The following is a 14552-nucleotide window of genomic DNA, read 5'->3' as shown; positions in this document are numbered from 1 at the left end:
AGGTGCTGGGGTTATGCATATGTATTGTACGTAAGATCTTGGGGAATAAATAGATGGCAAAGAACCTTGCTCAGCGCGGTCATGCCTTTTGGAGGTGACTCCCGTGCTGCCCGCCAGTGAATAAACATACCACTTTCTAACTTTAATTAGTTAGAGGGTCTTTGTCCGTGATTATACCGTTTTTTTTTAATGATTCAACCCCATGCCCACACTGGAACAACAACAACAAAAAACACAAACAAAACCAAAAAAATCCAAAACCAAAACCAACCAACCAAACAAAAGCTAGCTAAGCAACAAAGAGAGCCCGCTCTGCTCGGGCACCACAGACGCCTGAGGAGTGAGGTTTGAAAAAGCACACTCAAGAGCCCCAAGGCTCCCCCCACCCCCAGGCTCACCTTAAAGCTACAGCAACCGTTTCTGGGCCTAGAGCAGATGGTCAGGGAATAGAAAACTGTTGTGGCGGGCCCTGGGATGCTGGTGGATTGCTGCAACACTCTAGAGAAGTGTCCTGGGGAGGACGTCCTCCTTGCTCACTCCCGGGCGGAGAGTGAGTCCAGCTCTTTTGCGAGCACTCTGCTTCGGCCAGCACAGGAGGGAAGAAATGGGAGCCGCCTGTGGTGGTCCAAGGCAAAACTTTATTATTCTTTCCTTGAAGAGGTCCAGAAACAAACTGGCTCTCAGGGGGTCTGAGGGAGCAGGGTTCATATAGGAAAGTTGAGGGGGCAGGGTAGAGCATCTAACCAATCATCTGAGGACACAGGGGTGGTACAAGGGGGAAAGGGCCAATAGGATACAAACAATTTACATGAGACAGGGTGGCATGCTGGGAGTAACTTTTTTGTAACCATTCAGGGAGTGCCTAAGGGCATTACCTCCAGGAGAGCGAGAGAGAGGCAGACTTTTGCTGAAAGGCTTTTGGCCTCCACTGAAAACCACCCTGAGACACAATGTATCAAGGAGATCAGACTCTACCACAGACACCAAAAACCTCAGCTGCGTCCAAAAGAGATGTTCAGAGCAAATTTTAGGTGACACACAGATGCTCAGGTATGGCAATAGAGGGTGCAGGACAAGCAAAAAGTCAAGTGGCTTTTATTGGAGGCTCAGCAAAAAGGGAAATTCTTCCTCTGTGACAAGAACAAAGAATATAATTAAGTAACAGGTCTGCTTAACTTGGTGCCATAGTAAATCCATAGTGAGTTTATGTCTGTGCTGAACCCATGGGAGGGACAGTCTCTAAGCTAGCTGGGATGAGCTACAGAAAACAGAGCAGCAATGCCAGGGAAGGGGATTTATTAATTATAGGAAAGAGAGCTCTCACAGCAGCAGGGTATTACAGGACAAAAAGAACAGTCCTCAGATACTGAAGTGCACGAACACACACCAGCATGGGGTTTCCTGCCACTGTGAACACTTCTCCTTCCTGCTATTCATTCCATGCTTTGGGATTTTCCTCCCTTCCAGCCCCGATGTCAGCAGCACATATCACTAACAAGCCTCTGACAGCAGCAGCAGCGAAGAGAGATCTGGCAGCAGAATATCCCCTGGGGACCCAGTGAGGCTGAGAGGAGATATGAGCTGGTCAGTGAGAATAACACAAAGCCATTAGGAGATGGCAAAGTATGTTAAATGACAACATAGTCTTGATCTCTTGATGCCTCTGTTTTCAGAGGAAACACACATTTTATTGCAAAATTAAGTAAAACACCTGACAAAATCCCTCTCCTGCCTGAAAATGTTATCTTTACTACAACTGTAATTTAACCTATTCATGACTGAAGAGAATTTTTCATTTCAAAATGGTTTAAAACATGTCACAAACCAAATCTTGCTGTTTTCTCTCACGCAAAGCAATCACTTGGGAACAGAATGCAAACAATGACATATGCTTCAATAATTTAAATGTTAAAGGACTGTTCAGAACACTTGAGGAGTCCCTGAGACTAAGAGCTTGGTGATAGGAAATCCAGATAAACTAGAGGAAGCGTATACCAGGAGAGATTGCCTGTTTTCAGATAGAAAATTGAATCTATGAAATCCGAAAAAAAAATAGCACAAGAAGGTTGTGGCAGGAGGACGGCCTTGATACTACTTTCAGTGAGCTTCCTGTAAAACTTACATTAAAATTACAATTATCTGCATAAGTTTTTATGAGAGGACTAAAACCAGGACTTCCAAAAGCTCTAGAAAATAAGGAAAGTGGTACTGTTTTACAATAAATTTACAGTCAAATCAAAATGTTATGATGATACATTTATGGAAACACAACTGAAGGAACCAGGTAATAGTTCAAATCAAAGTCAGAATGACTGAGCATTTATAAATTCAAGTTAATTATTAAGATGAGTGGGATTTGACAGAATATAAGAGGCCCAATAGCCAGGAGACAATACCAAACTCATAGATAGCCTTACAAGGTAGAACCTAAGGCAAATCATGAGTAAGCCAACTTCTGACAAACATGCTCCAGGATTTACAAGCCATCATGGATCCTCCTCTTCAAAGAGTCTCTTCAAGGATGGTTTCCATGGATTGTGTTCAGAAGCTCCATCTCACTGTCTCCTTTGGGAAGAACCCCACAGTCTCACAGAGGATGGACTCCTCTCCCTGAGCAGTGGAAGAAAACCTCTAGTGATGAACTGACAAACCCCCCATGCCCTTTCTCCCTTCACTGCTGCTGGGAAGGAGGGAGGGGTTGGAGGGAAAAAGGTGTTTTTAAGGGCTTATTTTACTAGTCATTATCCTCATCTGATTTTGTTATGTTGGGGGTTGAATTGTTCCCTTTTCTTTCTGTGGAACTTTTCCCATTGTTATGCAAAGTATTTGTGGCTACACCTTAGTAGCTATAGTTTTCTCTCGCAGGGGGGTGGGGAATAGGGGGAAACCAAAAAATGGAAGGTAGGACAGGGGCCTGGGCTCGCTCTCACTCTCACTTCGCTTGTAGAGTGAAAGGAAGACAGCCCGTGCTCCGATCTAACATCTTCCCCGCCATCCCAGCGCCGAGATCCACGTTCCCTGCCATCGGACATCGCTCTGCTGCCTTCCCACTTCATCCTACTACCTCCGGACATTTTGCTGAGCACCACGACCGACACCGTTGCTACCGTATGGACTAGAAATCCTATATTAGAAATATAGAATCCTATATTAGAAATTAGAAATATTAGAATATAAAGTGTATAAACCATAATAGTAGTAGTAATGCTAAGGCTTGAAGACTGCAGTCCCCAGAGTAGGCCCTGGGAAACTAACTTAGGCATGTGCTGTGCTAAGAGCATGCAGAACTGTTAGTGATAAGGTTAAAGTATAAACATAAATAAAGTACTGGTGGTGGGCAGTGGCGTAAGAGAGAGATTGAGGGGGAGAACACTATAGTCCTAAGATAAGCAACCATGTAAGATTTATGACGCAAAATGCTACCTTCAAGGTGAATGTATCTATAGAAGAATGTGTACTTCTGCACATAAACCATTTGTAAAAAGGGTATAAAAAACCCTCTAAAAAGGGAACCAGTGGGATCCTGACTTGGGACGCGAGTCCGCAGGTCCCCGGGCCCTAAATAAAGCACCGCATAAACTGACACTCTGTTAGTTTGTGTTTTACTTGGGGTTCGGGCAGCACCGTGAGGGGGAGTCGCCTCCCCATCCCTCTCACCCCTGGGCCGCTGCCGCCATCACCCAGCCCTCTTCAACTGCGCAGGACCTGTCCTGCCCCCAGCACCGGTAACTGAGCGCAAGAAAAGAAAACCTGTAACCAAAAAGGGACTGAAACCGAGCTACACTGTTCTGTTTTGTTATCAGTTTTTATAGCTGTTACTGTTTCTGCTGTTTTGCTCTGTTAAATATCAGTAAAAAACTGTTATTCCTATCCCCAGATCTTCTACTTAAAAGCGTCTAATTTAAAATGATAATAATTAAAAAGAAGGGGGTTGCACTCTGCATCTCGGAAAAAGGGCTCTTGCCTTTCCTTAGCAAAATACCTGTCTTTCAAACCAAAACATGTTAGTAATAAATTCAATTTGTACCTCTAAGTTCAGCCTGTTTAGGGTATTTTTCCCGGTCCTTATCTAAACTCATGAAGCCTTCATTAACTTTTTCTCTCCTCTGCCCAGTTGGGGCATGGGAGGGTGAGTGAGCAACTTTCATGGGTGCCTGGCGTTTGGCCAGCATCAAACCACAACAGTAGCAAAACAAAGTTATTAAATCATGCCAGGTCTATCAGTTTCCTACTCTTCAGCAAATGCTTTAGAACTATGAATTAATACAGACTAACACTAAGTTTCATATTTACATGTTGCTTAAGACTTTATACTATAGAATGAGGAGTCAGATCAAGGTGAACTATAGCCAAGACGCTAAGGGATTAGATAAAGCTGATGGTTAAGTCTCCTGGCTTTAATTTTGGACTGAAATGTGCATAAAAATGCTGAGCTCCTGCTGCTACTGCCACAGGAAGGGAAAGGGAAACTGTGCTGTGCCAGTGGCCAGTCATTTTCCATTTGACAAGGGCTGGCTTTCTGGGAGAAGACATGTTCCCTAATGGCTGACTGGTCATGGACGTGGGAACTGAGCAGGAGAAACAGAAATCTAGTAGGGAAGAACTTCATTTTTAAAGGCATACATGAATTTTTGTCTGTATCTGCACCTCATTAAGGCTTTGTGACTTGTACAGAACTTGACCTGCCCCAATGGAACTCACCATAACAGCACCAGGTGTAATGGCACACTGGAGTGTGTGGAAGGCTTGGGAATTACTTCAGTACAACAACTCAGTACAACAACAACAACTCATACAAAGTATGTGATTTATGCTTGGACACGAGTCACTTTGCTCTAGCTTTGGGGATGGGTGTTTTGGTAGCTGCTTCCAGGGAGTGAGATGCACATTTCTGTTCTGGTTTTTCCCTATAAATGCAGTGGTGGTTATTCTGGCTGCATTCCTGATTGATAAAATGGGAAATTGCTGTAAGTTCTGGGATTCAGTGAATTTATTCTTGTACTGAAGTGGAATGTCAGGCTGCCCTGTCAATGCATTCAAATAATTCAAAGGGATGATGAAAGGTCCCACTGTAGAAACACCAGAGAGGTGTGGAGGGTTGCGACAGCTCTGTGTGTGGGTGTGTAATGGTCAGCTGAGCAACTGAGACATTCATCCTTTGACCACTGACTTAACCTGAATTGACACAGCATGGCAGTAAATACACTCTCCCCGACACAGATGTGACAGAGACAGGTGTGAAAAACGAGATTTGGTTTCCTAGTAGACTTTTTAAAAGTTTAATAAAAGACAATATGAGACAATAAAGCAAGAGGTTATAACGGCCAGGCACTTTGCATTCTGCCAAGAGCACACCTTAACTCAGAGAACACTTCCTTGAATGCATCAACCTGTTGCATATCCATAGACCTTCGTGCATAATTCAAAATCACCCCCTCCAACCTGCAAATCAACATTTTAAATTTTATTTTCTTTCCCCCTTGTGGTTCCTTTTTGTCGGTGCACTCCCTGACAACAGAGATCAATAAACCCTTTCCCTGGAGTTCTGATGTTCGTCACCCCTGTCTTCATCCAGAAATGATAATCCAAGAATGTGAAGAATTTCCTGATTATCTTTTTACCATTCTCTGAGTTAGTTACATGAACAAAAGCTTTTTACATCACCATGTTATAGTCCAAAAAATATATTTATCACTCTACTTTTCTAAGTTTTGTTAATAGCAGAACTAAAAGAAACTATATTCATTCAGCAAAGTTTTCCAACATTGTACATATAGCATACATTTTAATATTTGCGAAAAGCCAATAATATAATATATACTTATAACACAGGGACGCTATTACCGTAAGAACCCTAGCGCTCTGTCAGCCTCAGCACAGCAAACGGAGAGCGTGCGTTGAGAGCCACAGCGAGCTGCGTGGCTCCAGCGGCTGCTCGGCGCGGCTTTCAAAGCGACAGCGGCAGCGAGCCTTGGGCAGCTCTTGTGAATGGTTGGGGGCAAGCCGCGGCTCCAGGCTCGGCCACGGGCTGGTATCGCGGCGGCGGTGGCCGCGGCTGCCCCGGGAAACGCGGCAGAGGCGGCCCCGCTCCGCTGGGGAGGCAGCGGAGCAGGACGTCGCCGTGGCGATGAGCTGGTTCACGGAAATGGTGAAGCAGAGCAAAACAGGTGCGGACAAGGAAACAGGACCACCTGGATGAAAAAGCGAGGGGGAGAGGGGACCAAGCCGACCCTACAGGTGAGCCCCTGCTCCCTCTAAGAAACCCGAAGGATAATAGCTCTCGTTGTGGCGCGGCTAAGTGCTTTTTTTCTGCTAAAGCTCCTCCTATAGCTCGATTTCCCAGCCATTCTTCCCAGGCATCCGGGCATTTGTTCCACGCGCAAGTGTGGGGGAGGGAGATGTCGCTCAGAGCCCGATCATGGAAAGTTCCTCGCCTGACTGGCTGTCAGGCGAAGCCTCGCCGGGGACAGGGCTGCCAGCCTTATAGGAATCTTCCACTTCATGTGTAACATATGGTGAGGCATAAATAAAAATTAGATTAATTCCTCTCACTCTGTATCACAGAGGTAAATGTCTTAGGAGAGAGGCACAGAGGAGATCATTTATCTCCTCTAGGTCATAGCCTGCAATGGAGCTCAGGGCAGAGTCAGACTTAGAGAATCAGGCTCCTCTTGAGAGTTCCCTGCCATTTAGTCTGCCTCTCTAACCTCCTACCATGATAATATCATCATTATTTTGATGATTGCCAAGTTCTTTTATAAAGAGACGTCTTTATAAAATTGAAAATGGAGAGTAAATTGATGAGGTTTACTGCTGTGTTCTGAGGTTGTTCTTTAGCTTTCTGACACAGAATACCTTTGTCCTGACTTCAGCATGTCTGTTGAGGTTTGTGCATTTTTTGTTTCTTCCTAGTTGATGTTTTTGTTTTTTCTCTCTGTGCTGGGATCATCCATCTTTGTTTTAGGCTTGCTGTTCAAGGGCTCACCATACCTCCTCCTTATGATGTTAACAGGAAGACTGCTCTTTGGTTCGGGGAATGGGTCACTTACTAGTAAGGAATTTAGATTTACATATTTTCAGATTTTCAGATTTACATCTCACCAAGGGGTCATGATAAATTTTTACCTTCTAGACCCTTGTCCTACCAGTCAGCTTCACTTGCTCTTCCCCAGTGACTTGTGTTGTTGGCAGACCACTGTTCCTTGCTTAATACGTGCTGAAATGTTTAAGGACAAGTTTGTCCTTCTCTGAAGGGTGGGGACTGACCTGTGATTTCTCTGCCTTTGAAGTTAATTTTGCTTGCCTTATAGGAGGGGTAAGTTCACCTCCCATGCCCCTGCATGATTTCCTACTTTTTAAAATGGACTACGAGGCTAGCACATACCTCCTCTGGCACATGCCTCCTCTTTGCAAATGTCAAGCATCTCCCAGCTGGAGCTCTCCAGCTTCAGACAGCTGCTGTTTCTGTGCCACGCTCTTGGTCAAGTCAGTCTGTTCAAGAGAGGATTTTTCTCTTCTTTAAGTTGTGCAGAACCATTATCACAGCCTTCTGGTTCAAGGGGAAGGAACTGGCACTGGCACTTGGATTGACTCTGTCTCTCTCCTGTCTTTGGAGTGTCCCAAATTTCTTCTTCATTCAGCAGTTTGAGACAAAGTTTGGAATGCAATGGACACTCTGGGGAGGTGAATTTCTTCAGTGTTTTCTAGACCCAGGCCAGCCTGTTTTGTCCAATGATTAAAAGAACCTGAAAGAGGTAGTGAGGTAAGCAGGAAGTGGAACATGGTTTTCCAGTTTTTCCTGTTGCTTTCTGTGCGAAATGAATGGTGTTTTCTGCACTGATGCCAGAAAACCTGCTCTAACTTTCTAGTGTCAGCCTCACAGTTTTGTTTTCTTGACATCTGCAGTTACAGATAGTCAGTACTTAATTTGGGAGTACTCCCATGGAATAGAAACTTCAGAGTGAAAGAGACAGGAATGAAATGTGTTTGTTATTCTGTACTTTGGGCAGCAGAACCTGCTGATTCTGCAGCACTTTCTGTACTGGTCCTAGCAGAAGATGCCTTGCATATGGCTGATTGAAACCACATGTTTAAATTACTGTGAGAAGCAGAACCTGAATTGCACATTTCATAGTGTGAATCTGTTCTAGGGCTTGTAGCTTTAGAAGATTTTAGAAGATTTGAGCTTCTCTCTTCTTTTTGGTGCAGTGAGATGTAATCTGTCTCAAGTGGAAGGAAAGGGTTAAACGGCACATGAGTGCTGGAATGGTGATATTAGGGAAACTTGCTTCAGGACCTTATTTGTGTACAAAGACTCAGTGATTACAGAGAAGTGTTATGCAGAAGTTGGAACTGATTTGTGTCCTCTGATTCCAGCTCTCAGAGAGAAAACTGTGGTGGGCATGGGGTGTCACATCCTGTCTGACATTTAGTTTTGTGCTCAGGCAGCATTTGCAAGCAGAGTGACTTCTGCAGTCCATGAAGGGGTCAATACATCATACAAAGTGTGCATTCATCTCAGAAACTGTTTTGGCTCTTTGGAAAACAAAATGGGTACAGAACTCCTGAGAAGGATGTTTGCAGTAGGTGATCACTGCCTAATTTGCTTTGGCATAGGCAGCATAACCAGACTCACTACTCTGGAGCTGCCTGTACTCACAAGCCAGACTGCTGTGGTAACTGCAGCAGGTCACACCAATTAAGAGGTACAGCGTGGCTTCCTGTACAGCTGTGATAAGCCTCCCCTGCTATGGGGACCAGGGAAGTTTCCCAGTGTCTACCTTGCTTTTACCTTGGGTTTATTGCAAAGTTCTGCTGCAGGTCAGAAGCATTTTAGCCACAGGCCAGCTGAGCTCTGCCCGAGAGACTCAGGTGGCTTTAGTCTCACTGGCCTCAGGCAGTCTTGCAGCCGTGGGAGCTCAGTGGGAGCTCATGGATTGTGACAGGGCGGTGCAAGGTGAAGGGTCCTACTCTGCTTTAAGAGAATCCAGGCTTAAGAGTCATGAAGAATTCAGCATTTTACGTGCAGTGGGTTTTGTCATTCAGTGCTCTCCACTCCAAGGAATTTCACCTCTTGTTTATCCCAGGGAGCCTGCTTTGTGTGCTGGGGTTTGTTTCAGCCCTCACAGTCAGTGTACTTGATAAAGTGGGCAGCAGGGCTTCAATGGTGCTATCCGGCAAGAATCTAAAAAAGTGGTACTTTTCCATCTTTATCCTGGAAATCCCAGGTGCAGGAGCACTGCCACCAGAGCACAGGGAAGGCTGCAGCAACAAGAGCCAGTCCTCGCCAGGAGAGGGCATTCACATTGCTCGGTTCAATCCTGCAGAGCAGTGCTGAGGAGATTGCATCTGTGAACCGTCAGCCAAGAGTTCTCTGCCTAGAGCCTTCCAGAGAGATCAGGTAGCACTCAGAATGGCAGTAGCTTTCTAAGCTAGTTACTTTCTGACTGTAGGTGGCTCAGAGGAGCATTCTGTTCACAAAACTAGCCTCCCTCTGAACTGCTTTCTGGCTCACAGGATCCAGGATAGGAAATAGCTAATCTGGGCAGTACTGAACTATCACTTGCCAGCCCATATCTTCAATTCTGCCTTGCATTCTGTCTAGGAACAAGAGCTACAAGCAACTTTGGTCTGCAATTTTTATGTCACTTTGATCTATTAGATGGCTTCCTTCTCATGACAGCACTCTCAACTGGTTTCTGTAGTTGTGTTGTGATTCGCGTTTAAACTGTACCTTTCCGCTGTGTTTCACTTCAGGATGTGCAGTGGATTCCTAACAGAGCCTGCTCAAAACAGTCTCTTGCAGCCAGAAACTTTCTAAAAATAAGAAAGCTTTTTTGTTTTCTCTACTGAATAGTGTTAAAGAAGGAATGTTTTAGGGTCAGAACATCTCAAATTTCACTTAGAGGTGCATGAGCTGGCTTTCATTTCCCTTTTACTTGCCATTGTTTCTTAAATCTCTTGTGCCCATCAGTGGCTTTCAGAAAGTGACATTGGTGTGAAGCTAGGCTATTTTCCTGGGGAGTGAGGGCACATCTCATCTTTGCAGCAGATTCAGGACATCCAGCACCTTCCTCTTCCCTACTGGCTCCTGGTCCTCATCATCATGTTCTTCTACAAATGAGTCTTACACCAGGTACTGTTCTATGGCTGTGACCCACTGACTGACATGAGCCAACAGAGCCTTGCAGGCCTCGATTTTGGGTGGACTGGGAACTACAGGGGTAATAAACTTGTTCCTTCCACTCGTGAAATGTGGAGAAACACGCCTTTAACACCTAAAGGTTTGGGGGTTCTTTGACCTTTCTTTCCCTTCAAAGATGAGAGAAACTTCTGAAAGACTGCAAAATTACCTTAAAGGAAAATGATTCATCCAATATTTAAAGCTTCAAACATTGCCAAAGAAGGATCAGAAGGATTTGGAAGAAGGGGAAGAAATACTCTATTTAAAAAACACCCCAGAGACATTTCACCTTTGCGACAGACTAGTGAAGTGGGTGTCTCCTGAGCTGGGTGGGGTATCAACTTCACAGGCCTGGGGCAGCTCTGCCCTGCAGCTTCTGCATTCTGCTGTGTCTGGAATATAACTGGGCTTGCTCAGCCTGGCTTTGTACAAGAGGAAGCCTTTGTATCTGGTGAAAGCTGCAGATGTCCTTTTTAATACCTGCCTTTGCTTAAAAGAAAACAGCAACCTGGCCATCTAAATTGAGACTACTGCTTCTGTCCTGGGGCTCTGCCATGGACTTGTTTTGCTGCTTTGTTCCCCTTTGTGGATGATGCAGCAGCTTCTGTCACACAACGAGGATGAACTTTTATATTAGGTAAGGCCTGCAGTAAAAGAAATAAAATTATTTTCATAGTATTTCACTGGTGATTTGAAAGAGGCCACTGTGAAATCAGAAGGGAAGAAATGTTATCAGCATGACAACTGATGGGAAGTAGCCATACAGATAGCCAAATCAAATGTAAGTTGCTACAAGATCTTTAAATAAAACTGTGAAAGCTGTTAAGCTGAATGACTGTCAATTCTATAAAGAATTTGAGGAAGTTACATGAAATTTCTGCATGTCCCTAACACAGCTGAAAGGCTGGTTTTGACTTGGTTATTTTTTTCTGCTGTTTTTTTTTTCTGTAACCAGGTCTCCTTCTAGGAATTTCCTGGACAATTCCTAGTATTTCTCAAATGCAGATGTTCAATATAAATGCTGATCTTTGCTGCTGGATTATTTTTAAACCATGGTACTGCCTCTCAGCATTCAATCCCTTGAACTGATAAGGCTTTTAGCCTCTTAAAAGAGGATGTCAAAACTTCATCCATGTGATTTGGACAGGCAATGGCACATTGCTGGTGTGAGCTGTGTTGATATAGGAAACACATGCTCCACTTTTATCTGTAGTTTCACTCTGCACTTTCAGAAGTGTCTCAAGTGTCTGAAAATACCAGCTCCTCTGTGGTGTGCACTAATTTAAAAAAAAGTAAACCACCAACGGCTTGGCACTACAAACCAGACAGAATCAAGCTTGTTCACAAGTACTCTCATTCAAACCTTTCTGGCCCATATGCTTGTGCTCAAACTTACTTTCTATCAAAATAATCAGATCAAGGATACTAATTATTTTATTTTCTTTGCTTCATTTTATTTTTAGCAAGTTTATCCAGGATAAATATTCTGGTTAAAATCAGCAGGCAGCTGCTTACATTTTTGGGGCAGTGTATGACAGGTCCCTCATTCTCTCCACAGCAGTTGGCATATTAATTGTGAGTACCCAAAACACAAAGCACTCACTGATAATTTGTTCCTGATTCTCTGAAATGTCCACTACAGCCCCTTCAAACCTCTCAAATTTTATAGAAACCATCAAACAAAGACCATTTCCAGCATAGGAGGACTTTACTGGAGCCTCTCATAGAATTTTGTTGTGGCTGAACAAGGAGTCTTTTATATCCTTGCAAACTGAAAGATGCACCTTAACCTGACTTAAATTACAAGAAGTAACATTCTCCTGTTTTTACCTCTGTCCTGTAATTGTGCTATGGTAGCATCAATCCATGGTACATGGTTGTGTATTTTGTGAAATCTGAGACTCAAACAGAAAGGACTGGGCTTTGCAAATGGGAAAGGACAATCTGCACGGAATCAGGCCCTGTTTTGTGAAATACCTTCCATTTCTTATTTCCGTAATTGTCTCAGTATAATGATGTTTTCCCTTTCCCGTTGTTAAAGCCTAGGATTTTGCTTGAGTACCGGACACCTAGTTACATTTCAGTCTCAGTTTGGGGGTATGCAAGAGGTAGAACAGCTGTTCTGCTACACTGCCAACAGCCAGGAAATGCCACGTCACTGCCACTCCACTCAGCCCTCTTTGCACAGCCTCATGTGCCACTAGGACCCATGGGAAGCAGGGTCCCCTGGGAGAGGCTTTCTGTTCATTCCCTTCACCAGGACTACGCCGGACTGAGAGGTGTCCTTGCTGATGTCTGTGCCATGCTGACTCTGCCAGTCTTCACTCTCCTGGCATTCACGTCTGTGCCTCTGCTGGTCTCTACCATCTGGCTGGGCATCACTTACTCCTTTGCTGCTGTGAGTTCTCAACTGTAGCTGGGTGTATTGTGACTACACTCCTACATCAGGATGGCAAATTACTGCTGCCCTGGTGTCCTGCTGAGCAGGTTTCACAGCCATAGGTTGAAGTCACTGGCTCTGCAAGCCTGAAGTCTTTGCTCAGTAACAAAGAATCAACATGGAGCAGAAGACTGAGCACAGAACAAAGAGTGTGTTTGAACATCTCCATGGATGGAGACTCTGCAGCCTCTCTGAGCCACCTGTCCCAGTGTCTCACCACCCCTCACAGGAAAAATGTGTGTCCTTGTGTTCACATGGAATTCTGTGTGGCTTCCCTTGTGCCCATTATCTCCTGTCCAGAGCAGAGTCTGGCCCCCTCATCCTTGCACCCTCCCAGCAGGTACTTGAGCACACTGGTCAGATCTCCCAGAGCCTTCTTGAGCAGTCCCAGCCCTCTCAGCTCCTCCTTCTGGCAGATGTTCCAGTCCCTTTATCACCTTTGTGGCCATCACTGCATTCCCTAAATCACACCTGTCTTGTACTAGGGAGGCCAAAACTGCACACAGTGCTCCATGTTAGGCCTCATCAGTATTTTTACAGCTGGCAAATTAGACTCCTGTTAGACTGTGGCTTCAAAATATCCTCAGGCCTCTACTTGCTGTACTACTCTTCAGTGCTGAAATCCTGCACTTGGATTTTTTCAGAGGAAAAATCCCATTATGAATTTCCAGCTGTAATTATGAAAAACCACATGCAGCAGGGCTGTAAACTAATGTTGGAGACTTACGAACAGAAGAAAATACTTACTCAGAACTGATTTGTGTGTTAATACTCTGGCTTAAAAGCACGGACTTCAGACTGGTTTGCTGAAGCCATCAGCTTTCTTAGTTTATGTCATGTGATGCACCAGCTAAACTCAAAGGGGGTTGGTGCTGTAACAAGTGCTGGGATAACCACTCAAAGTGCTGAACTTGCTCCTTCATGGAAGAAGCTCACTCAAAAGCTAGCCATTCCTGTTTGACATCCCACAGTCTACCTCAAAATTACTAGAAAAGAAACGTCACTCTTCTGTTTTGAAGAAGAGTTGTGACGTACTTTTCTTAAAGTCTGCCAATGATTAACAAGGTTCTCTTTGGTGTAGCACCAAAGCCTCATTGCCTGTTCTGCTGGGTGTCACTGGGAAACATTCCTGTACCTCTCCTGTGTTCATTGCTTATATGGAGAACTTCTGTTGGCTAGAGAGTTTTATAGAAACCATCAAACAAAGACCCTTGCACTTGCTTATAAAAGCCCTGTCACAGAATCTGAAGATGTGGGGACATTTTGGTGACCTTTGGGTCTCTTGCACAAAGACGATTTCCAGGGTAGGAGGACTCTACTAGAGCCTCTCACAGGCAGAGTTCTTCTGGACAGGCTCCTGTCTTTCAGATGGATAAAACTTGAAGCTGACATAACAGTAAAGGAGATGATGACCCTTCCTGGAACAGTACCTGCTCACCTCCACTGAGCACACTGATCACTTACTCTTACTCAGCTTTTTTCAGGACCAGGAAGCCACCTTCACTTTGCCTGTCTTCCCCATTTTTGCTGGACAACTGCAGCTGGGATACCAGAGCTCAGCTCTGAGCTTTCAAAAAGGCAATTGCATGGCTCTCATACTTTGGTTGAGCTTGTCATAAAAATGAAAGGGTGGCATTCACAGAGGTCAACATGCTGCAAGAAATGGAAGAAACAATCAGGGTTTTTTTTTGTTTAACTTTTGTGGTGTTGCACTGATCACGATTATGGATAACTGAAACCCCTACCTCTTACACTGTCCCCAGCCTTAGACAACTTGGCCCTTAACATTTAAGTTGCACATATCCTCTGGCAGAACATTCCTCTTGCCAAAGACACAGAGGACTGAGACTTGTAAAACACAAACTGAAGCCTGAAAGTGGACTTCAGTTCAGGCAGTTCACACTGAGTTGGACTTCTGTTGCCCTTCAT

The 14552-nt window shown here is 44.5% G+C and overlaps 1 protein-coding gene and 1 pseudogene across 3 annotated transcripts in view; one reads left to right on the top strand and one right to left on the bottom strand.

Annotated features, from left to right (window-relative positions):
• Window positions 1-1652: 1652 nt before the first annotated feature.
• Window positions 1653-14552, bottom strand: part of JPT2 (Jupiter microtubule associated homolog 2) — a 29683-nt gene continuing 16783 nt past the window's right edge. Inside the window, exon 6 of one of the 3 annotated variants that reach the window (XR_015807285.1) lies at window positions 1653-3124. The gene's annotated coding sequence lies outside the window, so the exon portion shown is untranslated. Of the gene's footprint in view, window positions 3125-5265; window positions 10828-14552 lie in introns of those variants that run through there. The other 2 variants (XR_015807286.1, XR_015807287.1) reach the window with 2 other exon arrangements.
• LOC148221935 (lysosomal dipeptide transporter MFSD1-like) lies at window positions 4556-12599 on the top strand (annotated as a pseudogene).

The sequence above is a fragment of the Sturnus vulgaris genome, chromosome 16 (genome assembly GCF_052056855.1).
Source record: "Sturnus vulgaris isolate bStuVul1 chromosome 16, bStuVul1.hap1, whole genome shotgun sequence".
Classification (NCBI taxonomy): domain Eukaryota; kingdom Metazoa; phylum Chordata; class Aves; order Passeriformes; family Sturnidae; genus Sturnus; species Sturnus vulgaris.
The sequence above is the reverse complement of the archived record's forward strand: the minus strand, read 5'-3'. Positions and strand labels throughout refer to the sequence as shown.